Source organism: Alexandromys fortis, unplaced genomic scaffold (assembly GCF_014885135.2).
Source record: "Alexandromys fortis isolate MF-2015 unplaced genomic scaffold, M_Fortis_MF-2015_v1.1 scaffold_130, whole genome shotgun sequence".
NCBI classification, from domain to species: Eukaryota; Metazoa; Chordata; class Mammalia; order Rodentia; family Cricetidae; genus Alexandromys; species Alexandromys fortis.
The window spans coordinates 217,403-227,109 of record NW_026068016.1 but is presented as its reverse complement, the minus strand read 5'-3'; the positions used below and the strand labels follow the sequence as shown (position 1 = coordinate 227,109).

The 9,707-nt window shown below is 47.3% G+C and overlaps 1 pseudogene; it reads left to right on the top strand.

Moving 5' to 3' along the window:
* Positions 1 to 763: 763 nt before the first annotated feature.
* Positions 764 to 6,910, top strand: LOC126513865 (NAD kinase-like; annotated as a pseudogene).
* Positions 6,911 to 9,707: the final 2,797 nt, after the last annotated feature.

The following is a 9,707-nucleotide window of genomic DNA, read 5'->3' as shown; positions in this document are numbered from 1 at the left end:
ACAAGCTAGAGTCGTTTGACAAGAGAAAACCGCAACTGAGAAAATTCACCTACCAAACTGGCTTGAGAGCAAATCTGTGGGGCACTTTCTTGATCAGTGATTGATATGAGAGGGCCCAGATCATTGCAAGTGGTACTGTCCCTCAGCAGATGGTCCTGGACGCAATAAGAAAGTAAGGCAAGCAAGCCATGGAGAACAAGGCAGTAAGCAGTGCCTCTTCGTGGCCTCTGCTTCAGATCCTGCCTCCACGTTCCTGCCTGACTTCCTTGGATAAGGGAGACTGTGATTTGGAAGTATAAGTGAAATAAACCCTTTCTTCCCCATGTTGCTTTTGGTTATGGCGTTTTATCACAGCAATAGAAACCTAACTAAGACAATGACCTGAGAGTTTACTATGTGCCAGATATGGGACCGGGACCCCAAATACAGGTTGACTTAGTCTTAAACAGCAACAAAACTCTTGGCATTCTTCCTTGGTGATGCCTCGTAGATCTCTCTCCTATCACCTCCTCTGCCAACAGCAGGTTCAGACCCTACGACTTCTCCAGGCTCCTGCAGAGTGGCTGTGTATTCGTGTGGCCACACCTCTTTACTGAAGCACAGTGGTGAGAATCAACATGTACATCTGCTGCTTTTGCTCATATGTTTCCTCCACCTACAGTGTCTTCTTTCTCTCTGTTTTTGTGAAATCCCACAGTCTTGTTTATTTTGGCCACGTTTCCAATAGCACTCTTTCCGGGAGCCTTTGACCCAGTCTTCTTCCATCCTGACTCCCTGCAAATGACCGTCTTCTATTTCCTGCAGATGAGCTTTGTGTAATAATCAAGAGAGCTTTCCCGCTAGACCTTGAGCTGGGACCCTGACTACATGTTATCCCTGCTGCGTAAGTTTTAGATTCTGTGTTTGAATCTTGGCTTTGGAGTTCTGTAGTTTTGTACAAGCCGTTTAGTCTTACAGTATCCTTATCTGGAAAATGAGGTTCATAATATTACTTACTCAATAGGGTAATGAGGTTATGGTGGGACTTGTGAATAAAATACAGGGGCTAGCATTCAGGAAGTATTGGTTAGCATTTGTTGAACTTTTGCGTGCCTAAATGAGTGAAAATTTGTTATTAGCGCTTCCACTTCACTTCCCAAGAAGCTCCCATTAATCAGTTAGAAGGAATACATTTGTCTTACTTAAGAGTGTTTCATGTTTTCATTAAGTAGACACTCAGAGTCAGGTTACCCAATTATATTAGGCTTTAATATGTGGGAGATTATGAGAGCAAAATCACAACCTGCAGGTCTAACATTCTGCATCATACGTGACGAAGCCCCACACCTCAGTGTCAAACTCCTTGACCCTAAGGTTACAAGATACTTGGGGATAGGCCAGTGGTTTCCTTCTATTACAAGAAATCCCCACAGTAACCTACAGTTCCTCCGCTGCCAGGATGATCTGCGGCATGATCCCCAGTCACCTGCTCTCCTTCTTTAAGTCTCGATAGGAGCCTAGAATGTAAGTCCGTCTAAAGTGACAGAGAGGATGGAAATATTTGTTATAAGATTTAAACAAGGACATCACCGCAGGGCTAGCTGAGAGTTGACAGAAGACCAAAGCTTCATGTTCTGTCCAACTGTCATCGTCTTAGGGGTAGAATTAGAAACATCAGTGGTTTGAATTCTTCGCTGCAGGAAAACCACAAATGGCAGATGTAAATTCTGTGGTGGTTTTGCTTGCAGAGGGAGCAGAGGAGTCCTGGGACTCAAGAGAAAGCAGGGTACTTCCAAACTGGTTTGACCTCTGTACTCTACTTTTCTTTGCATTTTTAAAGTGTACATGTGCGTGCCTGCATGTGTGCATGTGCGTGTGTGTGCGTGCATGCCTGCGTGTGTGCCTGCATGTGTGCATGTGCGTGTGTGTGCGTGCATGCCTGCGTGTGTGCCTGCATGTGTGCATGTGCGTGTGTGTGTGCGTGCTTGCATGCGTGAGTATGTGTGCGTGTGTGTGTGTGTGTGTGTGTGCCAGAGATCAACTTTAGGTGTCTCCCCTGTATTGCTCTCTACCTTACTTTCTGAGACAGTGTCTTTCACTGAACCTGACACTTGACGTGTTAGCTAGGCTGACCAGCAGTAAGCCTCAGAGATACTCCTGGCTTTGCCTCCACCATGCTTAGCTTTTATGTGGGGGCTGGGGATCCAAACTCAGGTCCTCCTGCCTGCACTGCAAGTAATTGGCACCACTGAGCCAGGTCCTTAGCCCTTGCACCGTTCTTTAAAGTGGGTGGATGGGTCCTACATCCCAACCATACATAAACATCACTCTTATAGACATGCGCTCTTTTAACATCCATAGCCTCATCATCAGCACCACTGCCAAATTTAACAGTATAGAAATTAATCACAAAAATCTGGCCCTACATTCTAACCCTGGCGCATTGACTTTGTAGCCAGAGTGACAGACATACTGGAAAGACTTTTCTTCTACTAAGGGATTTGCGTGACTGACATTTCAGTTCCAGAAACTTTGACCACATCTTCTAGGTTTTGCCAACTTTACAAGGTTGAGGCTTGTAAAAGATGAGGCTTCCGGAAAGAAAATGGACAGCCCCCTCTAAGTAGGTGTGCTGAAACTTTATAATCTCCCCACTTTCCTTCCACGGACCAAAGAAAGTGGGGCATGGGGTGGGGGTTGTCCCTGTATCATCTCCCTTACTGAGAGCCCCCCTCCCCGAGTTACAAGGCATTGATCTTATGTGAGTTGTGTAATTTAACTCAGCTTTCACGTGAATGCACGGCTGCCTGGGTTAATGGGTAACAATGAAGCGACATACCTGGAGGGCCTTCCTCTGCGGGACTGGCCTGCAATGCTTCTCCTTGGAGTTTCTGAGAAATACTTGGTACTTCTTCCTCCTCCCTAAACCAGTTACCAGCTCTGATGTGCATGGAAATGGGGAGTGGGCAGGCACTGGCAGTTTTTAAAAACAGGTTCAGGGATTTTAGCATTCCATGAGACAAGAGAAGTGCTGGGTTAGAGCAAAACCATATGTGCTTGTGTGATTATGGTGACCCACACTCACTAACAGTGACCGCAAGCCCAGTGAATGTCAGTCTCGAACAGTTTGTTATTTTCTGAGGTACCTACTGGGAGAAGCCGAAAGAGAGGACTCAGCTGGCATTGGAGGTAAGGCAAAACAGGTGGCAGGAGCAGGGTGCTCACCTCACAGCAGCAACCCAGCAAAGAGAGCCAGGAGAGAGGAAGGGTCCTAACATAGCTCTTACGATTAGGTCCTGCCTCCTGTGTCCACCGCCTGCTCACAGCGCTTGCTGGCAGTCAAGGACTGAACCTTCAACGCACCAGCCTTGGAGGAGCAATTAAGATCCAAACTTAACAATAAGCACTTTTGTTTTTGTAATTATCTCAAATGTGTTTTTAAAATATGAAGAGCATAGAAATACAGCTGTCTTTTGGTAGTTGGTTCCGGGACTGCCACTGATCCAAATCCCAAGTGCCTCACATAAAAAAAGCCCACACACATCCCCCACACATCCTGCACGCACCCCGGGCGGTCCTGCCACACACTTTACATGAGATATCGATGCCTTATCAGGGAGAACGCAGTGTCAACAGTTGTACCACTGTATGGTCTAGGAACCAGAGACAGGAAGAGACCTTTCTATGTGTTTGCCACACACTCAAATTTGAAAAATTATTTTCAATCCACAGTTGTTCAACTTTGTGGATGTGGAAGCTGTAGATAGTGGGTCAGCTGCACTCTGCACACACAGGAGGTAAGGAAGGAGATGCTACTCTCCTACTGCAGCCCTTCAAAGAGCTCTGCATGTACCTCATGGAGGAGAACAACATGATCGTGTATGTGGAAAAGGAAGTGCTGGAAGACCCTGCTATAGTGAGTGATGAAAACTTTGGACCAGTGAAGATGTTCTGCACTTTCCGTGAAGATTATGACGACATTTCCAACCAGATAGACTTCATCATCTGCCTCGGCGGAGACGGTACCCTGCTCTATGCCTCCTCTCTGTTCCAGGGCAGTGCACCTCCTGTTACAGCCTTCCACCTTGGCTCCCTGAGCTTCCTGACCCCCTTCAACTTTGAGAACTTCCAATCCCAAGTGAATCAGGTGATGGGGGGGGGGGGAATGCCGCGGTTATCCTGAGGAGCTGGCTGAAGGTCAGGGTGGTGAAAGAACCCAGAGACAAGAAGAGAGCCATCCATAATGGTCTCAGTGAGAATGGCCTGGACACAGAGGGCAGAAGGCAGGCCATGCAGTACCAGGTCTTGAATGAAGTGGTGATCGACAGAGGCCCCTCCTCATACCTATAGAATGTAGATGTCTACCTGGATGGAAACCTTATCACCACTGTGCCGGGCGACGGCATGCTTGTGTCCACCCCGACGGGCAGGACAGCATACGCAGTGGCAGCCGGGCCTTCCATGGTGCACCCCAATGTGCCGGCCATCATGGTTACACCCATCTGCCCCTACTCGCTGTCACTCTGGCCCATCGTGGTCCCAGCAGGGGTGGAACTGATCATTATGCTGTCACCAGAAGCCAGGAACACTGCATGGGTGTCCTGTGATGGACGGAAGGGGCAGGAAATACGCCATGGAGACAGCATCAGCTTCCCCACCTCCTGCTACCCGCTGCCCTCTATCTGTGTGTGTGTGACCCTGTGAGTGGCTGGTTTGAGAGCCTTGCCCAGTGTCTGCACTGGAATGTTCGGAAGAAGCAAGCTCACTTCCCAGAGGATGAGGACCAGGACGAGGAGGACGGCTAGGCCTCACTTCCCAGCCTCTGACCTGAGCCCTCAAGCCCTTGGGGACCTTCCTTCTCTTGCTCTCCTGCTGGCCGACCTGGCCTTGACCAACCACATGGGTGTCCAGGCATCTCTGTGTCCTCCTGCCTTGCTGGGAGAGCTCGGGTCTGCCTTTTGAAGAACAGATCAGCTTTTTCATGTTTTTAAACCTCTTTTTCATTTTTAAAGAAGCAAAATGAGAACTGGGCTGGGTGTCCTACATCTCTCCTATGGGCCCCCTGAGGTCCTAGATCAGGAATTCTTATAAATCAGTCTGTTGAAATTCTGAGGGGGGTTAGAATGAATTGATCTTCCCTTTGATATTGAAATAAATGTCTCGGGCAGAAATCTTCCTTTAGCTGTAGTGCTTTTCCCCAGGGACTGCACTTTTCCCCTGCAACTCTTGGGGTCACCTGGCAGCTTTGCTACGAGTTGGCAAGGGTGGCTAGGTGCCTCTTAAGTCTGGCCCAAGGCCTCTGACTCCTTCCAGAGGAGAGGAACACTGCACAGCCATCCAGCAATGTCACATTCCTCATATCGCAGGGCAGCAGCTCCTGAGACATTTTAAATCCTGTGTGTACTTTTTAGAGATTATTTTAAACTTTCTGAAGTGATTATGTACATATTTTCTTGTATACACTTTGTGAAGATTTAGAGGACACTGCCTGTTGTCCAGTGTTTACATTGTGTCCAGCCCAATGCAGACAGTGCAGGACAGGGCTCTGTGCTTCCTCTCTTCCCTTACGCAGTGGCCACAAGGGTTTTGAGACCAACTCACTATTGACATCAGGCTTGTGGGCCTGCCCTTCTTCCATAAGAGTCTTAGGTTTGCATCTGAGCATCAGCCATATGGAGCTCTCTGTGCAGCACATGTATGTAACAAGTAACACATGTGGATGCCACATAGACCCTGGAGCCTTTGTGGAGCCACTGGTCAGCCAAGGTGGTGCAGTTAGGTCTCTGCCTTCAGTTTCATCTTCACCTCTTAAGGAAGGGAGAACTGCCCATTCTTAGCCTGGCTTCTGTCTCACACTGCTTAGTAGTATTGACCACGCTAAGCTTTCTTCTGCCTGTTAAAGTTAGGACCTCCTGGGCTTTTGTTGGCACACCTCAGCACATCTGGAGCCCTAAGTGGTCTGGTATCAGCGCTGTTAAGTTGCGGTAGCTTGTCCCAAGATCTGTGCTGTTCAACTGTTACAGTAAGCACAGCAGGCCTCTGTGTGGTCCACAGGAGAGCAGGGACTGGAGTATGGGTCATGCATCTAAAAAGCAAGCGTTGACAAGCCTAGAAGCAGCTGCTGTCAGACTGATCTAGAACACGTGGAGTTTTCACGTAAATTCTTAATGTTTCATATTAATATCTTAAAATTTGTTCATTGTTAATGAAGGCCTTATTACTATTTTCAGATTCTTTTAATAAATAAACTTGTTTTTTTTTAAAAAAAAAAGAACATTATTCAAGATATGTAACAGAATAGAGGAATTTAAATGAAAGGCTCTTGTTTGGTAAAGGGGAAACACGCTTGCTATAAAAGAATGCATATTTAAACAGAATTGGGGACGGTGAGATGGCTAGTAGGTAACAGTACTTGCCTACATGTATGACTGCATTTGATTCCTACATGGAGGAATGCAAGAGCTGCCCATGCCAAGTTGTCCTTACACTTTCATTTGACACATTCACGCGTGCACAGACGTTTGTGCACACATACATACTAAGTGCAATAAAAAACCCCAAGAGATCTGTAAAATCTAATTTTATATTGGCCTAGGAGAGGAAATTATAGTATACAAGGACTGTTGGGTTTTTATATAAAAACCCAGCTTTTTAAATCCCATGAAATGGAAGTCTCTTCTTTGAACTGAATGGAGGAATGCAAGTCTTGGATAACAGATGTTTTGTTTTTACATGAATTTTTATCAGGATACAGATTTCTAATATAGGAAATGTAGTTGTCTGCATCTCTCTGTAATGATTGTTCTGTCTTTTTAAGAGCCAAGCCATGCCCACTCCCTCCCCCATCCGCAGAGGTAGGCAGGTCTTCCTTCCTGCTTGCAGCCTTAGTCTCTCTTTTCTTTTCTGGCTCCCTCTTAGAGAGGCAGCTTCAGTCTCTTCTCTCTCTCTCTCTCTCTCTCTCTCTCTCTGGCTCTCTGTTCTTCTCCCCTTCTCCCTTCCCTTCCATAATCATTAAATAAATATCCAACCTCACTCTGTGTGGTGTGCCTTTCCATCTGTCTCTCACCCACCACCTGCCGGGGACTCTGCCAGGGACCAGCCATGAGATCTGCCACATGTCTCGTGCACTGTCCCTGCCTGGGATTGGCTGCTCTCGGGACCTGATGCCCCCTGCCTGCCACCACTTGGGGACCTGCAGCGGTTTCTGCCACCTGCCGCCACCAGGGATCCTGCAACATTTTTAATAATCCATTACACCCTCCCCAACTGAAGCTATTTCACTCATAGCACAGACTTACGCCATGAAGACTTGATCAAACAATCTCTTTGTGATTAAGGAACTAAGGCAGAAATCAGATTTCATCCCCTTACTGGGGAATGAGGGTGAGGGTGCTTCTGAGATGTAGGGTCTTGTGGTACCACATGCTCCCCCTCCCCCCCAAGCTGAGCAGCTTCACTGAAACTTGCTGCCCGGAGGGCTGTAATTTTACTCTGTCCTATACCTGAATCTCCCAAGCAAGCGTACTCAAGGGCTCCCTCTGTTTCCTCACCCTCTTGCCCTGTCATTGTTGGGTCCAGAGACAGGGTATGTAAACCACAGACTCTCTGAGAGACCCACTGAAGGTGAGCGCTGACCATTGGCAATGCCTTCCTTTTGGGTGGGAATTGCTGTCACGTAATAGCACATTAGTTCTGCTCTGCCACTTGAGCTATGAATGCCATGCCCAGCATGCTGGGTGCGTCTGCTGATATTTAAAAAGAATTTATTTCTGGGAAACTTTAAAGATGCGTGCCTTTAATCCCGGCACTCAGAAGGCAAAGGCAGGTCGATCTCTGTGAATTCGAGGCCAGCCTGGTCTACAGAGTGAGTTTCAGAACAGCCAGGGCTACACAGAGAAACCCTGACTCGAAAAGTAAAAGCAAACAAAACCCTTCTATCAATTCCTGTATCAGATATGGGCACTGTCTCCCAAGTGTCCAGAAGCTCAGTGCTGCAGTCTTCACAAACTGGGATCGTCTGCACCCGGGAACAGTGCACAAAGGGAGTTCTAGGTATCATTCAGATGGTGTAGGGAAAATACAGTTAGAAGCCAAAACACTACCCTCCAAACTCCTTGCTGGTTAAACACATAACACATTTATTTTAGATTCAGTATGCCAATACCTGCTTTTCAACTTCTACTTATTAGAGAAAGAGAATTCAATTGTATAAACATTTCTGTAATTTTCTGTATAAAACTTCCTCCAGCTATGACCTATTGTTATTGATGTATCCAATTACTACAAACTTGTGTCTTAAAACACAGATGTATTGTCTCAACAGTTCTGGAGGATGGAGGGCCAAATTCAGTCCTTCTGAGCTAACCTTAAGGTATAGGCCTGTATTTTGCTGGAGACTCTCAGGAGACTTTCTTGCCTCTCAGAGATTTGGAAAGTTGCCTGCATTCCACCCCCTCCCTTATCTTTAAAAAAAAAAAAAAAGCGGAGGGACACCTCCACTCAGTGGCCTCTGCTTTCATCTCTATGGCTCCCTTTTCTTTGACTCCACTGGCTTGTCTCTTGAGAACCTGCCCCACCAGATGATTCAGGCTTCCCCCAAATCAAAGTCCTCGCTCAATCCTGCCTGCAAAAGTCTTTTACCCTGCAGGGTGTGTCTCTATTTGGGGTGAGGGTGTGAGCACTCTGGTGGGAGCCTGATAAATGGTTGTAAACTTTCCTGAAGTGAGATTTCCCCCTCCCCAAAACCTTTTTTCCTCTCATTGAGCAGGGAGCCACACTCCTGTCTTGCTTCAGAGGGCAGAAAGCAGAAGTTGCTGGCAAAACACTTCCCCTTCTGACTCACGATTTTTAAAACCCGAAAATTGTGCCTGGTGTCCTTGGAGAGGGAAGAAGGAGGTGGTGGACTCGCCTAGCCTTGGGGTGTGGGGAGGGGCTTCTCCTGGTAGTGCTCTGAGAACTGGTGGGGCTAAGAACAGAGGAAAGGTCTCACCGCAGCCCCGCGTGTTACCAATTCCAGAGCCCCCACGCATGGATCTCCAAACCTTAGGGGCCTCCCTCCCCCAGGAAGCTGCAACACAGTGTGAAAAGGAGTTGAAAGTAAAAATGAAACAGTGAAAGGAAAAAAGAAAAAAAAAGCAACAGTATTTCTTACACATCTGTCCCAGCTTAGCTAGAGGAAGGAGTAAAGCCCTTGTTGCAAGAGGCAGCTAAACAAGGTGGCTGGGTTTCCTTAGTCCTCCCAGCTCTCTCTGGTCTAGGGTGAGAATCAGCCAGACACTGGGAGTTGCCATTGTACATAGGAAGGGGCAACCTGGGATGATGAGAGGCACCTAATCTAACCCTGTGGGTCAAAAAAAAAAAAAAAAAAAAAAAAAAAACAACAACAAAAAAAAAACAACAAAAAAAAAAACCACTTTCTGGAGACCTGATGACTAGGAAACCAGCGACAGGAAGGGCAATTTGGGTGAGGAACCTCCACTCAGGATTGACAGCCTTGGTTGAAAGTTCAGCCCGTGTTCTGGCAGCCAAGCTGAGAACCCTGACCTGTGAAGCTACAGAACGGGTGGGCGCTTTCCATGAGCTAAGGGGTGAGAGCTCCCCTCCCCCACAAAGACAGCTTCAAGGCCTCCCCAGCAGAAAGACTCAGCTTCAAGGTTGCAGGAGGGGTGGAACTTTTAAGAGGTGGGGCCTTGCAAGAGGTCCACAAGATACTGAAGTGGGGTATAGAG